Raw genomic sequence first — 27,739 nt, forward strand, 5'->3', positions numbered from 1 at the left:
AAAGTTTTTTGTTCTCACTATCTCTCCATGTTTCCTGTTGTTTGGCAGGCACAAAGTTTATTAGAACAAAAGGAGACAAAAGAACTTTCAGTGTCATAAAGGACAATATTGGAGAGGGTTGTTTAGGGGCCTGTGAAGTTCTGATAGTCTTTTTTTATGTATAAATTTATTTGGCTGTGTGGGATCCTCATTGCTCCGTGTAGGATCTTTAGCTGCTGCACTCAGAATCTACCCCTGACCAGGGATGGAACTCGAGTCCCCTGTGCTGAGCGCTCAGAGTCTTAACCACAGGACCACCGGCAAAGTCCCAATCTGATGGTCTTTTAACTCATCAATCCAGGTCCAGACCAAGGAGTGGGCGCCACCCACCCATATACCTGGGGGTTTGGAGAGCCCACCCCACCCTCAGCCAGCTCAGTAAATGACAATCCACGCCAGAAGTCCAATACCCTGGGTGGTGGGAGTGATGAGGAGGTTAAAAGAACTAAGGGCCATAATAAAGGGGAAAAGAGATTCCAGCGGGAAGAAGCTCTCCTCACCAGGAAGGGGTTTGTTCTTGATTCATTTTATATTTGACAGTGACACGACTTGACTGTGGGACCTGCGACTTCTTTCTCCCATGATAGAGGCTTTAAGATTGTGGTTGCAGGAGAAACAATAAAAATAAATCTTAGATGTTTGATTTTTATAAAAAATGTCTGTTGCTTTGTTTTCAAGGGCATTTAAAGGAAAAATGATTGCATTTTGCAATTCTATAGAAAATTCCAAATATTTTGAAATTCATGATGAAGTGAAGACTCTGAGTCCTTTAGTTTGCATTCACAGCTGAACAGTTCTTTCAGGGTCTTTCTAGAAGCTTTAGAAGTCCTAAACACAGGCCTCCTGTTGATATTTTCTGGTTTTATCATAGGCCAATTCATGGTTGGTGTGAGGAGACTTGAAAACCTATAATGGCAATCAGATCAGACCACTGGTATAAAGAACTTACCTGGAAAGACAAGAGTGGGCTGACTAATGTTTCCATGGGGATTGGGGAGAGGGTAGTGGAAGCAGTGAGGAGATGTCACAGGTGAATGCTTGTCACTAAATTCAGAAGGACACATATTTTTTTGTTGTGTGTTTGTTTAAACCTGACCTCATTCTGAAAAGAATTTAAGGAAGTCCTTACACACAGCACCGCAAGACAAAAATAAAAATAAATTAGAAGACTGGGGTGAAGGGAGAATAAGCTGGAATAATAAGATGAAATCACAATTTTAAAAGAAAGTCACCAGGCAGCAAAGCATGCTGTGAAATTCTGCATGTTTCCCACTGAGCCACAGGCTGATTTCTGAGCAGGATGCACTCATTTTTCTACAGGTGGAAGCACAAAGGTCGCCCTCAAATTAGCATCTGGACTCATTTCCATTCCGTAGGTAAAGTTTGATGGGAACATTATTCATCTGAGTAGAGCTCTGTCCTTAGCACTCTGAGGGGAAAGCCGTGCACACTCTTAAGACATTGTTTTAAAGCTGTGGTTTTCATTTGATTTGGGAGAGGGTAAAAAAAAACTTCAAAGTCAGCTTGATGGATTGTAGAAAGTGCATTCATTCACTCGTTCAACAACGTAGTGAGCACCTATTACTTGTCAAGACTCATGCTAGGTGCTGGGTATAGAGGAATAGGTGAGAAGGGTCACTGTTCACTGAAGCCATGAGAAACAGACAAGCAAAAGGCCAGTGACTGAGCAAATGCTGAGTGCTGGTCACAGGTGCATCTGTGTGTATACAGAATGGGGCATGCTGTAATGGGGGGCATGGCAGGAAAAGGACAGCCCTGAAGAGGGAGAAACTTGGTATTCTTTTGGCCTCTGGATTTCTTGTATTCATTCATTCATTCATAAGCTCATCTGATCTTGAGTGGCCTCAGCCTGCAGCAGCTTCAAGCAGGATTTCGATTCCTGGCCAGAAACTGAGGTCAGGCCACAGAAGTGAGAGTGCTGAATCCTGGCCCCTAGACCACCAGGGACAGTACCCTGTAACAAGGCCCTGGCCTGTCAACAGCATGGAAATGAATTTCCACATAGAGACAGAAGGTAGTGAAACAAGGGACTTCCCTGGTTGTTTACCTGCCAATGCAGGGGACATGGGTTCGATCCCTTGTCCAGGAAGATCCCACATGACTTGGAGCAACTAAGCCCATGCTCCAAAACTACTGAGCCTGTGCTCTCGAGCCCAGGAACCACAACTGCTGAGCCCATGCACCCCAGAGCCTGTGCTCTGCAACAAGAGAAGCACCGCAATGAGAAGCCTACACACCACAACTAGAGAAAGCCCGTGTGCAGCAACAAGACCCAGTGCCACCAAAAATAGAAAATAAATAAGTAAATATTTAAAAAAAAGAAAGTAGTAAAACAAGGAAAGCGTTTATTAGGGGAAAGAGTACAGTACGTGTGGATAAACACACAGGCAGGCTCAGAGAGACAGTGGTGCCCTCGTGGTAGTTCAAATCACTTTTATGGGGCATTTCTTTCCGGTTTCCATTGGCCAATAATCTGTCTCTGCCTGGTTCTGAGGCCATGTTGGTTTATCCTGGGGTCCTCCCGTGTGTGCGTATCTCTTAGCCACGCTGGATTCTAGTGAAGGGGCCTACGGGAGGTTTACATCACTTACTATGATGTGATGCCCCCTCCCTTTTGACCTCCGAGGAGCCTTTCTGCACATGTATAGTTAGGAAGGTCTCCCTGACCTCGAGAATGAGGAATATTTGGTTTTTAATCTCTTATCTGGGCAGGGCCCAGCCTCGTCTCTTGATTGTCCTGCTATTCATATTTTGGAGTTTCTGTACACAGGGAACAAACTCCATCTGCTTACCCTGTTGGAGATGGGTTGGGGGGGTGGGTAGCCCACCTGTCTCCTGCCTCACATCCAGAACAAGAAGTTACAGGGCCATGTCCCCCTGAATATTCCTGTCAACGGACATGGCTTCAACCTCACATCCTTCTTTCTTACTTCCTCATTCCTATTATACCTGATTTTCAGTCACAAAGAGAGATTACTATAATATGTCATACATACTGTATTACAGACCCCATGGACTGTAGGCTGCCAGGCTCCTCTGTCCATGGGATTCTCCAGGCAAGTACACTGGCGTGGGTAGCCATTCTTTTTCCAGGGGATCTTCCCAACCCAGGGATGGAACCTGGGTCTCCTGCATTGCAGGTGGATTCTCTACTCTCTGATCCACCAGGAAAGCCCACATTACAGACACATTCTAAGAATTATTCGTATATAAATTCATTCAATTCTTACAACAATGCTTTCAGGTGGGTATGAATTTCATCATGTCCCTTTTGTGGGTGAAGAAGCTGATCTAAGAGAGGGTGAGTGACTTGCCCCGTGGTCACACAGCCAGTAAGCAGCTGAGCTGGGATTTGAACTTAGGTTGTAGAAATCCAGAGCCCACTCTGTTACAAGCCCACTCTGTTAAGTGCAGCACTACCTCTACTTCTTAACCAAAGTATGACTATTAGCTATTAAAATGACCCCAGGCTTTTAAAGCACTTTATATGCATTCAAAATATAAAAACCAAGTGGAAAGGGACAAGCCTGTCCTTCTGTTAAATAGATCTATTATCTAGCAGCTAGCTACATAAACTCAGCCCAAGCATGACTTGGACTTTTTTTCTGTATAAACCCAATGTTCAAGGATTGAAGGTGAAGATGAGCAGAACTTGGCTCATTATTTAGAAGAACTTTCTAATGGTCAAAAACGTTCAGCAAGGAAACTGTCTGCTTGAGCAATTTCTCCATCACGATGTACACTCAAATTGATGCTGTGTCTCCCTTGTCCTGGAGTTGCAGAGAGGTTTTGCACATTTTATGGTGGTTAGAGTCAGGTGGCAGGTGGTGAAAAACCTGCCTGCCAATGCAGGAGATGCGGGTTTGATCCCTGGTTGAGAAGATCCCGTGGAGGACGAAATGGCAACCTCCTCCAGTATTCATACCTGAAAAATTCCATGGGCAGAGGAGCCTGGGGGGCTACAGTCCTTGGGGCAACAAAGAGTCGGGTGAGACTGAGCACAAGCATATCCAGAGATGTTTAAGATCCCTCTCAACCTCAAAATTCCGCAGGACAGATCATAGGATGCTTCTTACCTAGACTGTCCATTGTGTAGGTCACAGCCTCTAATGTGAATCATAACTTTCCAAAATGCCTAGCTTCCGCCCTCCTTCCTGTAGGATTGTTACGAAGATAAGAAATGATGCATATAAAGTCCCAGGCACCCAGTAGGCAGGCATGACGCATCTGTCAGGTGGGGGCTATTATGATGTGTCCAAAAGCTCTCTCCTCTGTGTTGACCACGTAGTGAGTAGCAGTTGGTGGCCTAACCCTTCACATAAGTGAACCCCTCTTATTTCCTACAAGAACCCTCTGAGGAAGGTTTCTTATCTCTAGGAGTGGAGGCTACGGAGACTGAGATGCCCGAGGTCCCAGCCGGTGGCTGCACCCCCTCTGTCTGGTCCCAGCACCCCTTCTCCCTCCTCTGCGAAGCCTCTCTGAATGCAAAGCCCTGAGGCAGCACCATCAAGCCTTATCCTGCATGACGTGGGGTTTTTCTACAAGTGCTCCTGAGTCTCAGAGAGACCAACAGGAGGGCCTTAATTGAAAGAAAGGGCATTTGGTGGTAAGAAAAGGTTGTCATTTTGTTCCTTTGACTGTTGGCCCTTAAAAACGTACACATGATTAATGAACTCCCTGAAAGCCTTCTCTCTCAAATTATTTTTTTCCTTGAACCCCACAGAAACTGTGATTGTTTTACAATAACTGCTACTGTGACACAAATAACCTTTAGCAAACATCCAACATGGCTAATACCTTCTCCAAGCAGCACGGCTGCCATTGTAACACCCAGTGGCAGCCCCCACCTGTTACAATGGCAGGATGGGGTTTCCAGTGACATGGGACCCCCCCTCCCCCAGCCCTGGCTGCAAGAGGGAGACCTTTGAACGTTAGGTGGAACCCAGGTGAGCTTCCCTCAGAGTCAAACCTATGTATTGAAGTACAACTTAAAATTATTAATATTAGCTGGGCAGATTTTTTTTTTTTTTTTGGCAAAAGGGGTTTCTGCTTTTTAAACAATTTTGCTCAATGTTCTTCAAGTTGCAACCCTACAAAATGTGCAAAAGATTCTAGACTGGAATGTAAGCACACTTGCTTCCATTGTTGACCCTGGGCAAGTCGTTTGACTTACCTGAATCTCTATTTTGAAGGGAAAAACAGAAAGAAGGAGAGAAGGGAAGGAGGCAAGGGAGATGAAAGGGAAAAGGATAGGAGTTGGAGGGGAAGAGGAATAAAGAAAAGGAGAATGAAAAGGAGCAAGAGGAGGAGGAGGAGGAAGAGAAAGGTGGAAGGAAAACTCAAAAAATTGCACGTACTCCTCAGGTTCTGGGTCCAGATGTCTGGGACTGTCTGATCACCTATAAGCTTGAGCTCCCATGTCTGACTGATTGTATGATTAACAAGGTGTTTTTTGCACCACATCTATTGTTGTGAACACAAGCACGTAAATGTATCATGTCTGCTTTAAGGCACCCACACTCCTAAGTCCAGGGACCCAGGGTTCCCAAAGCTCCTTGAGGATAAAAATAGTCTGAGGTCCAGCTAAACATTCAGCAGTCTGATAGCTATTACAGGAACCCTGGGCAATGCTTATCTTCAGGGAAGTCTGGAAAACGAGAGTGGGGAGAAACAAGGAAAACTTGTTGAGCTGATCCAGAAGGTGAAAGAAATACCAGGATGAGAAAAGATGGTTTTTGCTGTTGTTCAGTCGCTATGTCATGTCCAACTCTTTGCAACCCCATGGACTTCAGCATGCCAGGCTCCTCTGTCCTTCACTCTCTCCCTGTTTGCTCAAATTCATGTCCATTGAGTTGGTAAGGCTATCTAGCCATCTCATCCCCTGCCACCCCCTTCCCTTTTGCCATCAATCTTTGCTAGCATCAGGGTCTTTTTCAATGAGTTTCCAATGAGCCAAAGTATTGGAGCTTCAGCTTCAGCATCAGTCCTTCCAATGAATATTCAGGGTTGGTTTCCTTTAGGATTGACTGGTTGGATCTCCTTGCTATCCAAGGGTCTCTCAAGAGTATTCTCCAGCACCACAGTTTGAAAGCATCAGTTCTTTGATGCTCAGCCTTCTTTATGGTCCAAACACCTGAAACTTTAGAATAGGGGAGTGCAGGGAGACCTGGGGTCTGTTCAGCATCCAGGTGCCAACCAGGGCCCCATCCCTGGGGTCAGAAGCCCCACATAGGACGAGTCAGTTCTGCTGAAGGCAGACTCCAGTAAGGCTGAATGAAGCCTATTTCCTGTGATCAAGAAATAGGAGACACAGGAAGGCTTTGTGTCCTGGAAGCCCATGGGATCCTGCTCAATATCAACAGTAAGCTTTCAGTTAGCCTGCATTGCATGAATGAATGAATGCAACATGTCTTGGTAGATAAAATTCTGTGCACTGAAGACCTAAAACAGGACTTGGCAAACTTTATACCATGAAAAGCTGGATAAGAAATATTTTAGGCTCTGTAAGCCATATGGTCTGTGTCACAACCATTCAACTCTGCCACAGACAATACAGATATGAATGGGCATGGCTGGATGCCAACAACGCTATTCACAAAATAGGCTGTAGGTTGGATTTCATCCAAAGGCCGTGATCACTGAACCTCTGGCCTAAAGAATTCTCTTTTTAATTTGGACAAATAAGTTATTTGCGTTTGATGTTTTTTACAGTGTCACCCAATTATTTTGCTGAATTCTATCAGGTCTACAAGGATGACCAGATAAAGGATTGATTTACTTAAACTTTTGTAAAATGAAGACAAGGGCCACCAGCTGCATCTCTTGGTTCGGTCTCTGACACTCCCAAATGAAAGAAAGTGATGTTGGTCTGCTTAGCCCAGATCAAGACCTCAGCTTGCCTCGCAGACATGGCCCTGGTTCACCCTTCCAGCTCTTAGCTCTCCTCTCGGCTCAGGAAGCAACTCTAGGCCAAGGTTCCAGTTTAGAGAAGCCAAATCTCCTTTCTGGAGAAGTCAAACTCCCCCCTACCACACACAAACACTCCCAGACATTGGAGGGGAGCTTAGGTAACTGGTTAAAAGAGAGGCTGAGAGCAAATATAATATGCTGGGAGGGTGCCTGACACCCTGGAGGAAATCTGTCCACGTCCTTTTTCTTCTTCCTGTCATCAGCTGGAGGCACGTGTTGCCTGTCCAGAAGATGCTCTGATTGGAGAGAAGTCATGGCTGTTAGGCAAGGTTTCTTGGCTTCCCTGGGAGGGTGGCAGAAATGTAACAAGCTCACAGATCACACCTTCTTGTCCAACTGTTCCCACCGGATTGGCTTCTCGCTTTGAACGATTGCCTAGGTGGGCTGCTCAGGACAAAGACACACCTCTGCACTTTGGTGCAAACAGCTTCCATCGTATCCCCACAGTGTCATCTGACACTTGTCACTTGTCACATTTCTCGTTTTTTTTTCTTTTATTTTTTTTAAATTTATTTTTTTACTCTACAATATTGTATTGATTTTGCCATACATTGACATGAATCTGCCATGGGTGTACATGTGTTCCCCTTCCAGAACCCCCCTCCCACCTCCCTCCCGATCCCATCCCTCTGGGTCATCCTGGTGCACCAGCCCCGAGCACCCTGTATCATGCATCGAACCTGGACTGGCGATTCATTTTACATGTGATAATTTACATGTTTCAATGCCATTCTCCCATATCATCCCGCCCTCGCCCTCTCCCATAGAGTCCAAAAGACTGCTCTATACATCTGTGTCTCTTTTGCTGTCTCACATACAGGGTTATCTTTACCAACTTTCTAAATTTCATATATATGCGTAAGTATACTGTATTGGTGTTTTTCTTTCTGGCTTACTTCACTCTGTATAATAGGCTCCAGTTTCATGCACCTCATTAGAACTGATTCGAATGTATTCTTTTTAATGGCTGAGTAATATTCCATTGTGTATATGTACCACAGCTTCCTTACCCATTTGTCTGCTGATGGACATCTAGGTTGCTTCCATGTCCTGGCTATTATAAACAGTGCTGCGATGAACATTGGGGTACATGTGTCTCTTTCAATTCTGGTTTCCTCTGTGTGTATGCCCAGCAGTGGGATTGCTGGGTCATATGGCAGTTCTATTTCCAGTTTTTTGAGGAATCTCCACACTGTTCTCCATAGTGGCTGTACTAGTTTGCATTCCCACCAACAATGTAAGAGGGTTCCCTTTTCTCCACACACTCTCCAGCATTTATTGCTTGTAGACTTTTGGATAGCAGCCATTCTGACTGGTGTGAAATGGTACCTCATTGTGGTTTTGATTAACATCACTCATTATCAGAGAAATCCAAATCAAACCACATTTCTCATGGAGCCCTTTCACCTATCCTAGTGTTTCCCAGTTCCGGATATGTGCAGATCTGTGAAGTTTTCACCAGTCCAAGGTGGAACAAGAAAAAGAAAGCCTCTGAGAGCCCCGCCTTGTTAGTATTAGAAGTGCATCCCCTGGGAGTCCAGTACTTGTCTTTCAGAGCACTTGTCAAAATATTTAATCACAGATTCTGTGTATGTGTGCCTATTTAATATCTGTCTCCCTAAAAGCCCGGATTTTCCCTGAGGAAAGGACTTTGTCTTGTTCACTTCTGTAGGTCTAACAGGAGGAATGATTTTCCAAATACATCACAGCTGGTGTTACATGCAGGTCCTGCCACTCAGAGCCAGCTGATGACCAGCCCTGCCTAGAGTCAAGTACAGTGCCTGATATGAGCATTTTTGAGTAATGAATGAATGAATATAGTATATTTTTCAAAAAAGTAAATAGTCAAATTTAAGAACTGAGCTTTGTTCCAAGAATATGTCCTTCCCACTTTCTGATGTGGGAAATCAGAATACCTTTTAAAAAAATTATGATGGTAGCATATAATAGAGGTTTCTTTTTCTTTTAACATCTTATTTAACAACAACAAAAAAAACTTTTTTAATTGGCAAACCATGTTCCCAAATTATTTTGAAACACTGAAACTTCACCAAATTCAGGATTCTTGGAACATCTGCCCTATGTTATCATTTTATCATTATGATGATGATGAAGAAAATACAATTCTTGTACCATGAAATTCATCTTTTTAAAATGCTCCATTCAGTGGTTCTTAGCATATTCATAGAATTGTGCAACTACCACCATTATTTAATTCTAGAAAATTGCCACCAGTGTCAAAGAAATTTGGTACCTATTAGCAATCAGTCCTGATTTATCCTCCCTGTCCCCCATCCCCTGACAATCATTAATCTGCTTTCTGGCGCTATAGATTTGCCTATTCTGGGCATTGTGTATAAATGGAATCACAAAATATGTGGCCTTTTGTGTCTGCCTTTTCTCAATTGGCATAATTTTTTCAAGGTCCGTCTATAATGAACAATTACCTCATTCCTATCTATAGCTGTGCATCACTCATTTGAATATGTCACATTTGTTTATCCATTCACTAATTGAGGTTTTCTCACTTTTGGCTATTATGAAAAATACTGCTATAAACATCCATGTACAAATATTTGTTTGAACACTTGTTTGAATTTTTTTGAATATATGCTTAAGAGTAGATTGCCGGGGTCATAGGGTAACTGTATGTTTAGCTAGCTGAGGAATTACCAAACTGTTTCACAAAGTGGATGTAACACTTTGCATTTGAACTAGCAGTGCTCGAGGGTTCCAGTTTCTCTACATCCTCAACAGTATTTGTGATTGTACTCTAGCTATCTTGGTCAGTTTCAACCTCTATATAAAAATACCAGATACTGGATGGCTTAAGAATTATTTATTTCTCATAGTTCTGATGGCTGCAAAGTCCAGGATCAAACTCTATCAGATTCAGTTCTGGTGAGGGCTCTCTTCCTGGTGTGCAAATGGTCATCTCCTTGCTTTGTCCTCATGTGGAAGAGAGACATAGTAAGAAGGGACACTAATCACATTCTTGAGGACTCCATCCTAATTTCCTCCCAAAGACCTCACCTCCAAATGCCATCACACTGAGGATAGCACTTCAACATAGGAATTTTAGTGGGAACACAAACATTCAGTCCATTATACCATTATAGTGGGTGTGAAGTGGAATCTCATTTCCCTAATGGCTGATGATGTTAAGCATTTTTTCACATGTTTATTTGCATTTTCATATCTTCTCATAGAACAATTTAAATCCCTTGCCCATTTTAAATCCCCTTAGTGTTGAGTTGTCAGAGTTCTTTATGGTTCTGGATATGAGTCCCTTATCAGATATATGATGTGTGTTTTCTTCCTCTTTATGGGTTGTCTTTTTAACCTTCTTGAGACTGTCCTTTGCACACAAGTTTTTAATTTTAATGAAGTCTAGTATATCCATTGCTTTAATTTTCTCATTGTCCTTTTGGTGTTATATTAAGAAACCAGGATCACATAGCTTTACACCTGTGTTTTCTTCTAAAAGCTTTATAGTTTAGCTCTTGCATTTTGACCGATGATTTATTTTGTCTATGATCCATTTTGACTAGTTTGACTGGTTTGAACTTCGACCAGTCAAACCAGTCAATCCTAAAGGAAATCAGTCCTAAATATTCATTGAAAGGACTGATGCTGAAGCTGAAACTCCAATACTTTGGCCACCTGATGCGAAGAACTGATTCACTGGAAAAAACCCTGATGCTGGGAAAGATTGAAGGCAGGAGGAGAAGGGGGCGACAGAGATGAGATGGTTGGATGGCATCACTGACTCAGTGGACATGAGTTTGAGCAAGCTCCAGGAGTTGGTGATGGACAGGAAGGCCTGGCATGCTGCAGTCCACGGGGTCACAAAGAGTCAGACACGACTGAGAGACTGAACTGAACTGATGATCCATTTTAAGGTAATTTTTTTGTCTGGTGTGAAGTAGGGGTCCAAATTCATTCTTTTGTATAAGATAAGAAGTTGTCTCATCACCATTTCTTTTTAGAAGATGTTTTTATCCTATTTAATTTTCTTGGCATTCTTTGCAACAATCAATTAACCATAAATGGATGAGCTTATTTCTGTACTCTCAATTCTGCTCTATTGATCTGTATGTGGTAATACCACATAGTCTTAATTACTGTAGACTTCTAGAGAGTTTTGAAATTAGGAAGAGTGAGTCCTTCAACTTTGTTCATTTTCAGAATTGTTTTGTCTATTATTAGAACTTTGTATTTCCTTGGGAATTTTAGGATCAGCTCATTAACTTCTACTCTACACTGTCTTGCTGAGATTTGAAACAATTCTGAATGTCTCTGAATAAGGATAATTATTCAGGTCAGGACCTGGAGGAAGTATATGATGGGGAATGACCAGGACCTTCAACTTGTTCCAAGACCATTTCTTTCCCTGGCAAAACTATAGAAAGCATCGAGAATCCTAAGTAGATGACTTGCAGGTAGTTAGGCTATACCAATTATTATTCCCACCCCCCTTTCAAAGCTCTACACTTTAATAGTCTCCCTTACAGCTTAAAGTGGTGGTGAGAAATGGTGCTGGCCAATAGGATTTTAAGGGAAGACTGAAGAAGTTTTTGCTGTCCTAAAGAAAGAGACATGACCATTTGGAATTGCTTCTGCTCCCTTTTTGTTGCCTTAAGTATGATGTGATGCCTGGAGCTGTGTCAGCCACTTTGTAACCATTAAGTGATAAGCATGAAAATGAAAAGACTGATGGTAAAAGAGCCTGTATCTCTGATGATGTCTTTGAGCGACAAAGCCCGTGTTAGCAATTTCCTACCTCTAGAATTCGTTTAACTGGCCTGTGAATTCTAGAGGAAGGATAAGAGGTGGCATCACTGGTGTGTCCCACAGTACTCTGCAGTTGCTGGTGCAACAGGAGGATTCAGTGAATCCTGTAAGTGACACTTTCCACCTCCTACAGCTCTGGTACTTGATTAAAACTCCCTGACTTTCCCAGGCATTGAGAAGTAAAGACCTGCCCAAAGTAAATGGGAGTTAGTGGCAGAGCTGGAAACAGCCCTTCTCATTAGTCATGAGTGTCCTTCCTAAGCTGTATTCTTCTCTGGGTTCTGGCAAGCAGCATCATTCTTAATGTACAGCTACATCCTCCCAAGGTCCCAGAGTACTTCACTTCCTTCCAGGAGACTGCAAGACAGTTATGGGGAAGGGAGGAGATAATAAATTCACAGAGCGTCCACGTTCAAAGACATCCTCAAATCCTCCCAACTTGGGTGTGTAAGCTGATGCAGCCAACTTTGCAGAGCTCTTTGGCAGCTGCTAATAAAGCATGTGCATAAGCGATTCCCAGTCAGCCACTCGTGGGGGGACCCTCCAGAGAAACACTCCCGGGTGGGCATAGAAGACACGCACATAGAAGTTCATGGCCACAGGTTTTATTTAAGCAAATGCATTGGAAACTCCGCAAATGAGCTGCCAAAAGGTCTGTATCAAGGCTGTGTGGTCTTGCAGGGCAGTAGAAGAGCACACAGAAGATAAAAGAAATGCACTGATACTCAAATGGGAGCGCAGGCCTGGCTCAAAGCGTACTGCAGAGAGAGTAAAGCAGGTTACAGAAAGACCACAAAGGCTGAGGTGGTGCTTTAGCCCACCTTGGTTGCCATAAAAAAATGCCATCGGCTGGGTGGCTGAAGCAGCAGAAATGGGTTTTCTGACAGCTCTGGAAGCTGGAGTTCTGAGATCAAGGAGACAGTACAGTCGGGTTCTGGTGCACACTCACCTTCTGGCTTGTAGAGTGGCCTCCTTCTCGCTGTATCCTCGTGTGGCCTTTCCTGGGCACTAACCCCGTCAGACCAGGGCCCTGCCCTCAGGACCTAGTCACCTCCCAAAGGCCCCATCTCCAAACACTGAGGGTTAGGGCATCAGCATATGAATGTGAGGGAGTTACAAAAAAATCTGGGGGCTTCCCAGGTGGCGCTAGTGGTAAAGAACCCATCTACCAATGCAGGAAATGCAAGAGACGCAGGTTCAATCCCCGGGTTGAGAAGATCCCCTGCAGGAGGGCACAGCAACCCACTCCAGCATTCTTGCCTGGAGAATCCCATGGACAGAGGAGCCTGGTGGGCTACAGCCCATAGGGTCACAAAGAGTCGGGCAAGACTGAAGCAACTTAGCACGTACGTACAAATAATCAGTTCCTAACAACTGCCGATTCCTGGCCCCCTACCTGGCAGGAGGACTCAGACTTGCAGTTCTACAGCCACCTTGCCCACCAATCATAGATCAGGCCTTCTCACTCCCAGCTGCGTGCTCTCCCCGACACCATGCAGTCTTCAGAAGCCATCCCCATCCCTTGCTGCCACAACTGTTATGAGAGTGTGCAGTATTAATGACTTCCCTCCACAAGGCTGCTTGCCCCTCTTCCCTATCCCACTCTACTTGTCCAGGATATTACTGAGAAAATGTCTTTTTTACCACTACGTCTCTCTCTCTCAATCCTGACTGAGCACCTACTATGTGCCAGATATTACACCAGTGCTGGGGAATTCAGAAATCAGCTCTAACAGTGTTTAGGGTTTAGAAGTGTATAGATATAAAACCCTTATTGTGTACCAAACAGTGTTCCAAGTTCTTTACTGTAGTGTAATCTTTTAACCCTCACATTATCATCCACATTTTATGGGTTAAAAGAGAAAAACAGGCAAAGAGGTTTAGATCAACCTCTCAGGGTCATGCAGGTAGCAAATGGCAGAGCCAAGATTCAGTCTCAGAGAGTCTGGCTCCAGAGTTCAGCCATGAAAAGACATGCATCCTCAGATTGGTAAGCAGACAGACAAGGCACTGTGATGAGCTATGAGACCCAAAGCTCAGGAGGCTCATGGAAGGCCCCCTGGATGACAAAGGATGAGTTGGTTGGATGGCATCACCGACCTGATGGACATAAGTTTGAGTAAACTCTGGGGGTTGGTGATGGACAGGGATGCCTGGTGTGCTGCAGTCCATGGGGTCACAGAGAGTCAGACACGACTGAACAACTCAACTGCTTGGAGGAAACGACATTTGAACTGAGTCATGAGGATGACTAGATTTTTGCAAAATTGGACACATGTTCTCCAGACAAAGGAAAGACCCAGGGTGTGAGAGAGTAAGTACATTCAGGTTTGAAGAGGCAGGACAAGAAGGATTGAGAGAGATAACATGCAACTGATCCATTTCAAAATCCTTGAAGGTTAAAAAAAATAAGGCAGCATAATATATTTCAGTGGCTGTGGCCATGTTTGGATCCAAGAAATGCTTGGGCTTAAATCTCGGCCCCAAAGCTTCTTGGCTATATGAACATGGATCTCCTGATGTCTCATGGCCCCATCTGTAAAATGGGCATAATGATGTTCCTGCCTTACAGAGCTTGGGTGGGAAGTATATGAGTTCATAATGACTTAAGGTACATGAGGTTCTTAGAACAGTGTTTGCGTGTGGTGAGTGCTCTTTATCATCATCATCATCATCATCATCACCATCATTTGTTCACTCATTTGTTTGGCGTATTTATTGTGTCCAGGGCCATGCGAGGGAGGACAGTTATAGAAGTCAAGTCCTGAAGCTCATGTTTAGAACAATTGTCACTAGAAAGTGAACCCAAGGCTAATGAGGGGAGGGATGCTCTTCCAGCCTGTCACTTGCAAGAATGCGAAACGTCCCCACATGTCCCTTTTTGATGACAGCAAGCAAGGCCACTGCTGAAAGACAAGGACTTCTATTAACCAGGAGCGCAAAGGCATGGGGCATATTAACATTTGACATTGCAGGAGGAGAGACCAGGGCGCTGAGAGGGTCTCAGAGGCAGATCCATCCTCAGAAGACCCTAGGGGTGATCATGGTCAGTGGAGAACTGCTCCATAGGGGCCCCTTCAACGATGACCCTGGAGTCCCCAGGAGAGACCCTGACAGGGATCATCTCAGCATTATCATCTACGCTATTTTGGACAATCAAGTCCTAACTTACATTCTAGGATATTTTACTGTCAATGGGCACTTATATCTGATAGTTTATTTGAACTTCTCCATACCCACGTGAGTGAGCAGATGCTGGTCTTATTTTTCTTATTCTGATTTATTTGTAAACTGAGTACCAGTTATGTGACCTGCTTAGTGATGAGCTGGAATCATGATCAAGACTCTCCAGCCTTCAGACTAAAAATCTTTTTAGTATAAATACATCGCTTCATCTCTCCAGTTGTTTCCAAAGTACAGACAAAAATCAGGCTGGTTGGTGTTCAGCTTAAAGAGAATTCACAGTCCGCACCGCTGCTGCTAGCTGGCTGTTTTGCAGCTGCTTCAGCCTGAGCACCCTGTATTCAGGAAGCTGTGTGGACAGAGGAGCTTGGATGGAACCTATGGGCTCCCAGGCTTTGGAATTTGGTGTGTTAATAAAGTTCCAAAGGATATTTTAAAGACAAACTTAGGGTAGCCAATTTTGTGTTTTTCAAAATGAGGACATACATCAAGTATCATTTAGAAAAATATAAATGTATACAACTTAGTAATATTCCAGTCTATGACTTCATATTTCATTCTATTAATACATATAACTTAACTATAGTTAATAATGGGGGCTTGCCTGGTAGCTCAATGGTAAAGAATCTGATTCAAAGTGGGAGTCACAGGAGACGCGGGTTCAATCCCTGGGCCTAGATGATCCCCTGAAGGAGGGCATGGCAACCCACTCCGGTATTTTTGCCTGGAGAATTCCACGGACAGAGGAACCTGGTAGACTATGGTCCACGGGGTCGAAAAAGTCAGACATGACTGAAGCAACTTAGCATGCATGTATAGTTAATAATACTCTATTGTATATTTGCTAAGCTACTGCTAAGTCGCTTCAGTCGTGTCCGACTCTGTGCGACCCCACAGACGGCAGCCCACCAGGCTCCGCCATCCCTGGGATTCTCCAGGCAAGAATACTGGAGTGGGTTGCCATTTCCTTCTCCAGTGCATGAAAGGGAAAAGTGAAAGTGAAGTCACTCAGTCATGTCCAACTCCTAGCGACCCCATGGGTCTGCAGCCTACCAGGCTCCTCCACCCATGGGATTCTCCAGGCAAGAGTACTGGAGTGGGGTGCCATTGCCTTTTCCGATTGTATATTTGAAACTTGCCAAAAGAGTAATCTTAAAAGTTATCACAAGAAAAAATATATAATTTTGTGGTGATGGATGTTACCTAGACTTATTATAGTGATCATTTTGCAATGTGTACAAATATCAAATCATCCTTTTGTATGCCTGAAACTAACATAATGTTATACATCAGTTATATTCCAGTAAAGTAACATAAATATTTCAAACAAACAAAAACAGAAAGTTCTCCTTACCCTTTCCCCTCCCCAAAAGAGACAGATTCAGACATATCACTGCATGGTTTTATAGTTCTTTTCTAAGTCCTTAAACACACATAAATCTGTATATGTAGATACAGGAGGTAATAATATAAGCATGGTTCTGAAAATTGCTGTTTTCAGTTAAAATATTTCTTAGCACTAGTTCCAGGTAGTGCCTGACTCTTTCTAAATGGATAAACAGATTTTCCTGGACATGCCATGAATTGTTTTAACCACTTCCCTTCTCATGGGCTTTTAGGTCATTTGCCCTTTCAACGTTAAAAATAAATTTACAGTTAATATTCCAGAATTAACATATTTGTGCCCAAGAAAGAATTTTTATTTAAGATTTTTTTCAGAGAAGTAGAACTCTTGAGCCAAATTAAATTTTGATAGCTGTAGTCAAATTTGTTTTAAAAATGGTGGCTCAGAGAGTAAAGCATCTGCCTGCAATGTGGGAGACCCAGGTTCAATTCCTGGGTTGGGAAGATCCCCTGGAGAAGGAAATGGCGACCCACTCCAGTACCCTTGCCGGGAAAATCCCATGGACAGAGAAGCCTGGCAGGCTACGTCCATGGGGTTGCAAAGAGTCCTACACGACTGAGCGACTACTTTCACTTTCACTTTACCGGTTCATCTCCCATCAACAATGTATGAAAGTGCCAATTTCTACACATCTTCCCAGCCCAGGATTTTCAATCTTTAATCTTTGCCAAACCAAGAGATTTAAAAAAAAAAAGTTTGTTTCATTTGACTGTCTTTAGCAGTTGGAGAAGCTGAGAACTTTTCCATGGTTTCGTGTGTTTTTGTATGTGTTTCTTCTGTGACTTGCCTATTTTTCTAATATATTTCTTAGTTTTTTAATGATTAAAAATATTCTTTATTTGTTCTAGATGTTGGCAAAAATATTTATAGTCATTTATTTCAGTAATTTGACTGTCTTCAACTTTATTGTCCATGTAATTTCTCAAAACTAAAGTAACTTTTTTCACTTTTTAAATAACTTTTAAATTTAGAACAGTTTGAAATTAACAGAAAAATTGTGAAGATAATACAGAGAATTCCCATATACCCTGCACTTGGTTTTCCCTTTTGTTTGTATGTCACATTAATGTAGGACATGTTACAATGAAACCAATATTCTTACATTGTCATTCGCTAAAGTTAATGATATTTTATATAAAGATACTTTATTCATAGTTTCTTAGTTTTTACCTAATGACCTTTTCTCTCCAGGATCCCAAGCAGGACCCCACATTACACTTAGTCATCGTGTGTTCTTGGGCTTCTTGATTGATAGTTCCTTGGATGTTCATGATTTTTGATGAGTCCTGGTCAGATATTTTGTAGAGTGTCCTTTAACTGAAATTTCCTGGAGAGGTTTTCTCATGATTAGATTGGGGTGATGGGCTTTTGAGAGGAAAACCACAGAGGAAAAATGCCATTTCTGTCACATTGCACCAAGGATATATGCCATCAACATGACTTACCACTGTTGGTGTTACCTTGATCACCTGGCTAAGAGAGTGTTTGTCAGCTTTCTCCACTGTTGTTACTTTTTTCTTCCCTTTTCCTTACTGTGCATTTAAGAAGAAAGTCCCTAAGCACAGCCCACACATAAGGGCTAGGGCGCTAGGATCAACTCTCTGGAGGGCAAGAGTATCTACATACATTATTTGGAACTCTTCTGCACTGAAGAATTGTGTATTCTCCCCCACTTATTTATTTATTCAACCATTTATTTATATCAGGATGGACCCAGGAATTTTTACTTTATACTTTAGGTTATAATCCAATAATAACACTGTAAGATTTTTCTTCAAGTGTTCCATCTTTGGCTATTGAGAGTTGGGAATTCTTTCACCTGGCTCCTACATTCCTTTGATAGATTCCTTTCCATCATTTTATATTTTTTAGCTTCCAAACTTTTCAGTATCACAAGGCACATCTTGTATATTTCATGACCTGGTCATCTATGTATTTCTCTAAGGAATCCTGGTTCCTTTTACTGGAGAATGATATTAGCAACCATGATCTGGCTGGTAGGTGTGATTGTTACCAGAAATGGTATTCCCAGTTTTTTGTACTTTAACCATTTAATGGATGTGTGCATGCATGCTCAGTCTCTTCAGTCATGTCTGACTCTGAGCAACCCTATGGACTGCAGCCTGCCAGCTTCCTCTGTCCATGGGATTTTCCAGGCAAGAATATTGGAGTGGGTTGCTGTGCCCTCTTCCAGGGCACCACCTGGGAAGCCCAATGGATGTGTTAGTTAGTTAGTTCAGTCGCTCAGTCGTGTCCGACTCTTTGTGACCCCATGAATCGCAGCACGCCAGGCCTCCCTGTCCATCACCAGCTCCCAGAGTTTACCCAAACCCATGTCCATCAAGTCGGTGATGCCATCCAACCATCTCATCCTCTGTCATCCCCTTCTCCTCCTGCCCTCAATCCTTCCCAGCATCAGGGTCTTTTCCAATGAGTCAACTCTTTGCATGAGGTGATCAAAGTATTGGAGTTTCAGCTTCAACATCAGTCCTTCCAATGAACACCCAGGAATGATCTCCTTTAGGATAGACTGGTTGGATCTCCTTGCAGTCCAAGGGACTCTCAAGAGTCTTCTCCAACACCACAGTTCAAAAGCATCAATTCTTCGGCGTTCAGCTTTCTTCACCATCCAACTCTCACAACATACATGACTACTGGAAAAACCATAACCTTGACTAGACAGACCTTTGTTGGCAAAGTAATGTCTCTGCTTTTAAATATGCTATCTAGATTGGTCATAACCTTCCTTCCAAGGAGTAAGCCTCTTTTAATTTCATGGCTGCAATCACCATCAGCAGTGATTTTGGAGCCCCCCAAAATAAAGTCTGACACTGTTTCCACTGTTTCCCCATCTATTTCCCATGAAGTGATGGGACCAGATGCCAAATGGATGTGTAGTAGTCTTTTACTGTTGGTTGGATTTGTGATTCCCTAATAACAAATGATGTGCACCTTTCCATGTTTATTTGCCTTCTGTATATTTTTGGTGAGGTATCTGTTCAGCTTTTCGGTCCATGTCTTAAAATTGTGGTAAAATATACATAACATGAAATTTACCACTTTAGCCACTTTAAGTGTACTTTCATATTCATGTGTAAACATCACCAAGATCTCCAAAATACTTTTCATCTTCCAAAATGAAAACTCCATACCCATTTAACAATAATTTCCCGTACTCTCCATTGAATTGTAGAATAACTTGTAAAGGATGGATTTCTTAATGATATTGGGTTTATCAACCCGAGAACATGGACTCTCTCCATTTATTTAGATCTTTAATTTCATCAGAGTTTTGTGGTTTTCCATTACTTTGCCAACAAGGTCCATCTAGTCAAAGCTTTAGTTTTTCAAGTAGTCATGTATAGATGTGAGAGTTAGACTATAAATAAAGAAAGCTGAGTGCCGAAGAATTGATGTTTTTGAACTGTAGTGTTGGAGAAGACTCTTGAGAGTCCCTTGGACTGCAAGGAGGTCAAACCAGTCCATCCTAAGGGAAATCAGTCCTAAATATTCATTGGAAGGACTGATGCTGAAGCTGACTTCAATACTTTGACCACCTGATGCAAAGAACTGATTCATTGGAAAAGACCCTGATGCTGGGAAAGATTGAAGGCGGGAGAAGAAGGGGACAACAGAGGATGAGATGGTTGGATGGCATCACCGACTCAATGGACATGAGTTTGAGCAAGCTCCAGGAGTTGGAGATGGACAGGAAAGCCTGGCATGCTGCAGTCCATGAGGTCACAAAGAGTCAGACACGACTGAGCTACTGAACAGAACTGAACTGCAGGGGCTTCCCAGGTGGCACTAGTGGTAAAGAACATGTCTGCCAATGCAAGAGATGAAAGAGATGCCAGTTTGAACCCTGGCTCAGAGAGATCCTCTGGAGAAGGAAATGGCAACCCACTCCAGTATTCATGCCTGGAGCATCTCATGGACAGAGGATGATAGTAATTTTCAATTTTCAGTTCCAATTGTTCAATGTTGGTATAAAGGAAAGCGATTCACTTTTTATATTAATCTTGCTATAATCACTTATTATCTCCAGAAATGTTTTGGCTATTCTTTAAAATTTTTGACAGAAGAAACATGTCATCTGTGAACAAAGACAATTTTATTTCTTTCTTCCCAATCTGTATACCTTTTATTTCTTTTTTGTGGTTTCTGTTTGTGTGTCTTATTGCACTTCTAAAGTGATGCTGAAGAGAGGGTATCTTTGCCTTGTTCTTAATTTTATAGGGAAAGCACGTTGGTTCACTTCATTAAGTTTGGTATCAGCTGTTTGTGTGTTATAGATGTTCTTTATCAAGATGGGGAAGTTCTCCTTTCTTTATAGTTTGCTGAGAGTTTTTGTCATGAATGGGTATTGTCAAAAGCTTTTCCTATATAAATAGATTTGATCGTATGGATTTTCTTGCCTGTTGACAAGGTGATTTGCATTGACTGGTTTTGAGATATAAAATCAGTCTTCTATACCTGGAACAAATTCCACGTAGAATTTGAATGTATAATTTTATTTATACATTCTTGAATTTGATTTTGTTGTAAGATTTTTATATCAATATTCATTAGAGATGTTGATCTGTAAACTTCTTTTTTTGTAATTGCTTGAACTGGGTATTGGTGTACTGTTGGCCTCCTCAGAGAATGAGTTAGAAAGTGTTCCCCCTGATTCTATTTTCTTGGAAAAATCAAATAGTATTGGTTTCATTTCTTTGTTAAATATCTGTAGAATCCACCAGTAAAACCATCTAGCCTTGGTGCCATCTTTCTTGGAAGGTTATTAATTATTAAAACTCTCTAATAGATATAAGTCTATTCAGATTAACTATTTCTCTTTGTATGAGTTTTAGTAGTTTACATCTTTTTAAGCAAATTGACCTATTTCATCAATCATCAAAGAAAATTATTTATAATATTCCTTTTTATCCTTAATGTCCATGAGATCAGTAGTGAGGATATCATTTCTGATACTATAATTTGTGCCCTTTCTGTCTCTTTTTTCTTGATTAAACAGGGTAGCGGTTTATCAGTTTTTAAAATCTTTTCAAATAACAGGCTTTTTTCTACTTTTCTTCTGCTTTCAAGTTCATCAATTTCTGTTCCTAATTTTATTATTTCTTTTTGCTGCTTTAGGCTTATATGGCTCTTTTTTTCTAATTTTATTGATTTTAGACCTTTCTTCTTTTCTAATAGATGCATATATTGCTATAAATTCATTTTACAGTACTGCTTTTAATACAGCAAATGATTTTTGATTAGTTTTATTTTTAACTTAATTTAGCTCGAAGTATTTTTTTAACTGTAAACAATATGATTGTACTTTATTTTTTAAATTTTTTAAGGGCTAACTGTTTTTAAATTTTTTATTTTTGATTGGAGTATAGCCAATTAACAATGTTATGGTAGTTTCAGGTCAACAGTGAAGGGACTCAGCCGTATATATACATGGATTATAAAAAAATACAAAAGTTTTATAATACAAAAATGTATTATAAAAAAATATTTAAAAGTTTGTATTATAGGTTGGTAAAGAATCTGCCTACAGTTCAGGAGAACTGGGTTCAATCCCTGGATCAGGAAATTTCCCTGGAGAAGGAAATGACAACCCAGTCCGGTATTCTTGCCTGGAAAATTCCATGGACAAAGAAGCCCGGCAGGCTACAGTCCACGGGGTCGCAAGAGTCAGACACAACTTAGCAACTAAACTACCACCACAGAATACGAGAGTGATATCCAGTCCGAAGCAAGATAAGAGGTAAGAAGTCAGATCCTGAACACCCCTGTTTGTCATGCTAAAGATTTCAGATTGTAACTTAGAAGTACTAGAGTAGAAAGCATTCCACTTTTTAGTTTTGAATCTAAACACTGTACTCAATCAGCACTCTTTATGGATTTTTGCTACCCAGCATCTAATCAGTACGGCTTACAAGAGTCAATCTTCACAATACCTTCACGTCAGGGAAATATGGAATGCTAGCTAGTCTTTCTTGTAGTAATGAAGCCTAAACAAAGGAATTAAAAGGAGTCTATTCTTTTTGTGCCATATTACACTAGGTTGATCAGCTGTGCACTCAGAGTTCCCCAGAACTACTCCTTTATATAACGTGCATCATAATATTAAACAGGTAAATACAATTGCAATTTAATGACTGCCTCTCCCCTCTGAAGGATTGGATGAGGGTGCAATGGATTTCATGACCTTTCATCCTTAGCATTTCCAATGACTGGGCAAATTCTAACTGCCTATATTAAATCCCTTCCTGCTCAGAACACCTGGGGGAATTTCTCTTTTCCTGAAACAGGAAACCCTGACTCTTTCCGTATTTGGTACAGGAATGGATCCAAGAAATAGAACATTTGATGTGGGCTGGATCTGAAGGTACTAAATCTCTCATCTCCAGTGGAAAATTGAATGTTGGAAGTGCTTGGCAAATGTTGGCAGTTGGACAAGGCAATGCAAGATGTACTCAGGGGACCATTAGCTGGTTTCTGAGCAAGACTGAAAGGCAACAGAGAGAGTCCAGAAATGTGGAACTTTGAGGATCACTAAAGCTGACTGATTCTAGACTCCAGATGGTAGAAAATAGGAATTAAAAAGACGTTTGTCTAGATAAGCAAACAAAACTTGCAGCAAAGATGAAATTAAAAATGTGGTCTTCCCACTTAACCCTGACAGCCTCATGTACCATAAAGTTGAGAGAAAAGGGTATAGGGATGGGGAAGCTAAGAGATAGAGTAGGTTTGAAAATACATCCAAGAGAGATGTTTGAGTATCATTATTGGATCACTGAACCACCTGGAAGCAAAAAGATCAGACGTCTAATAAGGTTTAGGGAGGATTGTATTACCAAGGAAACCATCATTCAGACTAAAAAAATCCTCAATAATTTAAACTTAGGACAACTCTTTGCCCTCCAACCTACCATAAGCAAAGATCAGGCCTCAGAAACTTACATTCATCAAGCAGAGCTGCTCCCCAGCACACATCACTGTTGTTCAGTTGCTAAGTCATTTCCTGCTCTTTGCGACTCCATGGACTGCAGCACACCAGGCTTCTCTGTCCTTCACTATCTTCTGGAATTTGCTCAAGCTTGTGTCCATTGAGTCAGTGATGCTATCCAACCACCTAATTCTCTGTCTCTTGCTTCTCCTCCTGCCCTCAATATTTCCCAGCATCAGGGTCTTTTCCAATGAGTCAGCTCTTTGCTTCAGGTGGCCAAAGTAAATATTGGAGCTTCAGCTTCAGCATCAGTGCTTCCAATGAATATTCAGGGCCGATTTCCTTTAGAACTGACTAGTTTTGTCTCCTTGCTGTCCAAGGGACTCTCAAGAGTCTTCTCCAGCACCGTAATTTGAAAGCGTTAATTCTTCAGTGCTCAGCCTTCTTTATAGTTCAACTCTCATATCCATACATGACTATTGGAAAAACCATAGCTTTGACTAGATGGACCTTTGTCAGTAAAGTGATGTCTCTGCTATTATGTGCCTTCTTTCCCCTCCTTTTGTGACTGGGAGACTTTACTGTGGAATTTCTGTCCCTGCTCCACCATCATACATCAGGAGAAAGAGATAATTTATAATTGTAGTCTGTAAGTCCCAAGATTCTAATATCCCTTATGATCCCCAAAATCCTTTCTCTCTTTCCTATCTTCAGATTAATAACAGGGTGATCTTAAGAATCGAGTACTTAAAATGGCAGTTCGTCCATTAGCCTGGGTCCCTCAATGACCTTGTGGAGCAAAGCCCTCTGTTGACTCACTTTATGGTGATGTCATAGAGACACACCTCTTTAATGTGTTGGGTTGCTCAGAGTATGGAGTTGTTTGTTATAGCATCTGGAGTTAACTACCCCGTCTAATACATTGTGTGACTATTTCAAGCTACACAGTAACTCAAAGAAAAAAAAAAAAACAGGCCGGAGCCTAGGTCTCTTGATTCCTAGTCCAGTAAGTTTTCTACTTTTGGAATATATCTTGTGCTGCTTCTAAAATGACAAGTCTCTCCCCCGAGGCCCCGCCTTTATTCACTAGAATAATGACATGGTCCCATTGTTTTTCCGGTGGCCGATCTTGTTGAGATTAGCAAGCATGATGGAGGCATCATCTGCTGACCCAGTTTCTCTCCCTCGACTGTGTTGAGGGATTTTATGAAGGTCTGTAACTACACAATCACCCTCCTCCTTTATGAGCTCAGACAACATTTCCCCCCATTTATTACATTTACTATCCTTGCTTGCCAAGGCACTTTTATGACTGTGGGAACAATTGCCTCACTCTTGAGAAACTCAGGAATATCCCTCAGTGCTTCATATAACTTGTCACAATATTTTTAACAGCAATTCTTCTTGTGTTTTTCCTGTGAGAGCCTCTCCCCTGCATCTCCCTTGATGACACTGTGAGGGGCTGGAGTGCTCTGACAGCAGAATCATCCTTCTTTGCAACAACAGCAGCTATCTCCCAAGGCTCTGCCCAGAGCTGGCTTCTCCTTTCTCTTAAATCCACTACCCATGGTCTCTTGGTGAATCTAAAGGCTTGAGGCTAGAGTTTGAAGGTTTGGGGTGTTCTTTGTATGGGTAGAGAAGAAACAGACCATCCTGAAATCCAAGCTCAGAGAAGCAAAGGCCAATATACAGCCTTATCCATACAAAGGTTACCAGCAATGATGACACTAAGAGCAAAAATTTGTTTTCAAAGCAATTTCATAGGTAATCCATTTTTACCTGGTACAGATTTTGGGCAAGGGAGGAATTACAATTCAGTCCATGGTCTTTGAGATTCAGGTGTTTTTGGCCCACCCTGGGAAGATTCTGCCACCCTCATCATCACCCTATTTTTTTACGGATGTCTTTGTCTATCTATTGTTCTCCCATAATATCCTAAGCTTATCTCTCTTGCAATATTTATCTGTTTGGAGAACAAAACAGCCATTCATCTCTGAATGCCGGACTCTTTAGTGGGTGCCTAGCACACAGCAAGCAATCAATGTTCATTAATCCAGCACTGACTGAGCACCTACTATATGCCAGCAACTGTCCTAGGCTCTGGTGATACAAAGGTAATGGATACATACAGAGCATCTGACCTCAGGTATAATTCAGTCGGAGAGATAAACTGGAAAGATGGTAAGAAAAAAAGAGGAGAATGCTTGAGAGTGACTGCTGCCCAGGAGACAGTAAGACGGTATGGTCAAAAGGTGATGGGGCTAGGATGAAAACTCATTGGTCCAGGGGCCTCTTGAAAGGAAGACATGTGAACTGCAACATGAGTGAAGAGACGGAGGGGCCAGGAAAGATCTGGATAAGGAAAAATCCAGGCAGAGGGACAGCCAAGTTTTTGATGCATTGTTGTTGTAGTTCAACCGCTCAGTCATGTCCAACTCTTTGCGACCCCATGGACTGCAGCACGCCAGGTTTCCCTGTCCTTCACCATCTCCCAGAGTTTTCTCAAGTTCATGTCTGTTGAGTTGGTGATGCCATCCAGCCGTCTCATCCTGTCGCCCCTTTGTCCTCCTGCTCTCAGTCTTTCCCAGCATCATGGTCTTTTCCAGTGAGTCAGCTCTTCATATCAGGTGGCCAAAGTATTAGAGCTTCAGCTTCAGCATCAATCCTTCCAGTGAATATTCAGGGTTGATTTGATACATTAGGGGAACAAGAGGGACAACGGAATTGCCAGGTGGGAAAGAGTGGAGAGCAGAGCAGCAGCAGGTGAAGTTAGACGGGCAGCCAGAATGGACCAGGGTGGGGACTGGGCGGGTTCACTCTGAGAGCAACAGGAATTCCTGTAGGGTTCAAGCAGGGAGCACCATGATTTGCTCTATCTGGGGGGATAGATCCCTCCAGACTGCTGGGCGGAGGACAAGTGGCAGTCTGAGTGACTATAAGAAGGAATTTTCTGCTCTCAGCAGGGGCCGAGGGTTTGGACCAGGGCATAGGGGTGGAGCTGGTTGTGCTTTCGAAGGTAGCATTGAAAGGAGCACAGTTTACCCATTGAGGTGGAGATAATCCAACCCCTAAATACCTGTGACATTGATAAAGCATCTGTTATGTCCAAAGCTCTTTCCATTTGTTATCTCAGCCCTGCATTCATAAAATGTGTATGGACCATCCCATAGGCTAGGCACTAGGAAGAGAAAGCATCTTGATTTCAATACTTGGAAAGCTCAGTGACAGGAATTTAAAGCCAGAGTCTCAGACTGGGGACAGAATACAAGTCTAACTCCCATGTCTGGGTGACTTCTGTTACCCTCAACCATGCCCCCTCCCATGGTTTCCAGGGAGGCAAGAATTCCCAGGGCTTTCTCTCTCCTTCAAAGTAAGAACTATTAATCATAATGTCTGATATTTCTTGAACACTTACTGTGTCCTGGGGTCAGTAATGGACATCGTCTCATTTAACTCTTGACAACCCTGTGAGACAGAGGATAGGACCGAGGCTCAGAGCGCCAATTAACCCAAATAATAGGAATGGCACAGAGTGTTTGCAAGGATTAGTAAGTTTAGAGCCAGGCTTTAAGACCCAGTTCTTTCGGACTCTTTACCACCATGCTTTTCTGTCTCTGGCAATGCACAAGGATCTTTCGTTTTGTTTTTTACAGTTCACAGATTTTCTTCTGAAGTCACATCGACTCCTGTAGGATTTGGACTGTGGGCCAGTGCGGGCTTACAACCAGATGGCCCAAGACACAAGGAGATCCCATGTGGACGTGGTGTCCACTGAGACCCCCTCCTGTTCAGCCATCGTGTTTTCTGGAAGGAGAGTAACAAAACAGAATTCAGCCTTGTGGGTCAACTTCCAATAAGCACCTCAAAGCCCCTGAAAATATATCCTAGGCAGATCTTTTCAGACTGACATAGGAGAGCCACCCCCGGAACGTTATTGAAAACATTGCCAATAAAAGTGATGAACCACTTTTGCAAGTGACCCAAGACTAAAACTTTTTTTTCCTTCTTTGCCTCACACGACATCCTCTTCATCTGTCTTATATTGTAATCAGATACAACCTTGATAGAATGAAAGCAGAGGTCACACTGAACAAACTGGCACTTTACGTGCTCTGAAAAAGGCTCCTTTGTAACAGGGAAATTATAGCATTTCTATAGAGGGATTTTTCTTAAAAGGACAGGCTGCTTTGTTCAAATGGTGCTGATTTCAGCGCTCCAAGGAGAGAGCCTTTTCAGACTGTTGGCCTCCTGAAATGTGTGGGGTTCCTTTTGTTTGTAGAAACCTGCATATATTACAGGGAATATATTAAAATAGAAATTATAAACCATTTCTAGGCAATGTTTTGATGGCCTAGAGACATCAGGCAAAATGCAAAATGGTCCCC

The 27,739-nt window shown here is 42.3% G+C and overlaps 1 long non-coding RNA gene across 1 annotated transcript; it reads left to right on the forward strand.

The window, feature by feature from the left end:
- The first annotated feature begins 4,350 nt into the window (after window positions 1–4,350).
- LOC145511193 (uncharacterized) lies at window positions 4,351–27,325 on the forward strand. Its single transcript, XR_014057620.1, has 4 exons — window positions 4,351–4,666; window positions 8,702–10,931; window positions 21,937–22,169; window positions 27,008–27,325. It is a non-coding gene; the product is annotated as an uncharacterized LOC145511193 (long non-coding RNA).
- The last annotated feature ends 414 nt before the right edge of the window (window positions 27,326–27,739 follow it).

Source organism: Giraffa tippelskirchi, chromosome 6 (genome assembly GCF_054371585.1).
Source record: "Giraffa tippelskirchi isolate mGirTip1 chromosome 6, T2T-mGirTip1v1.2.pri, whole genome shotgun sequence".
Classification (NCBI taxonomy): Eukaryota; Metazoa; Chordata; class Mammalia; order Artiodactyla; family Giraffidae; genus Giraffa; species Giraffa tippelskirchi.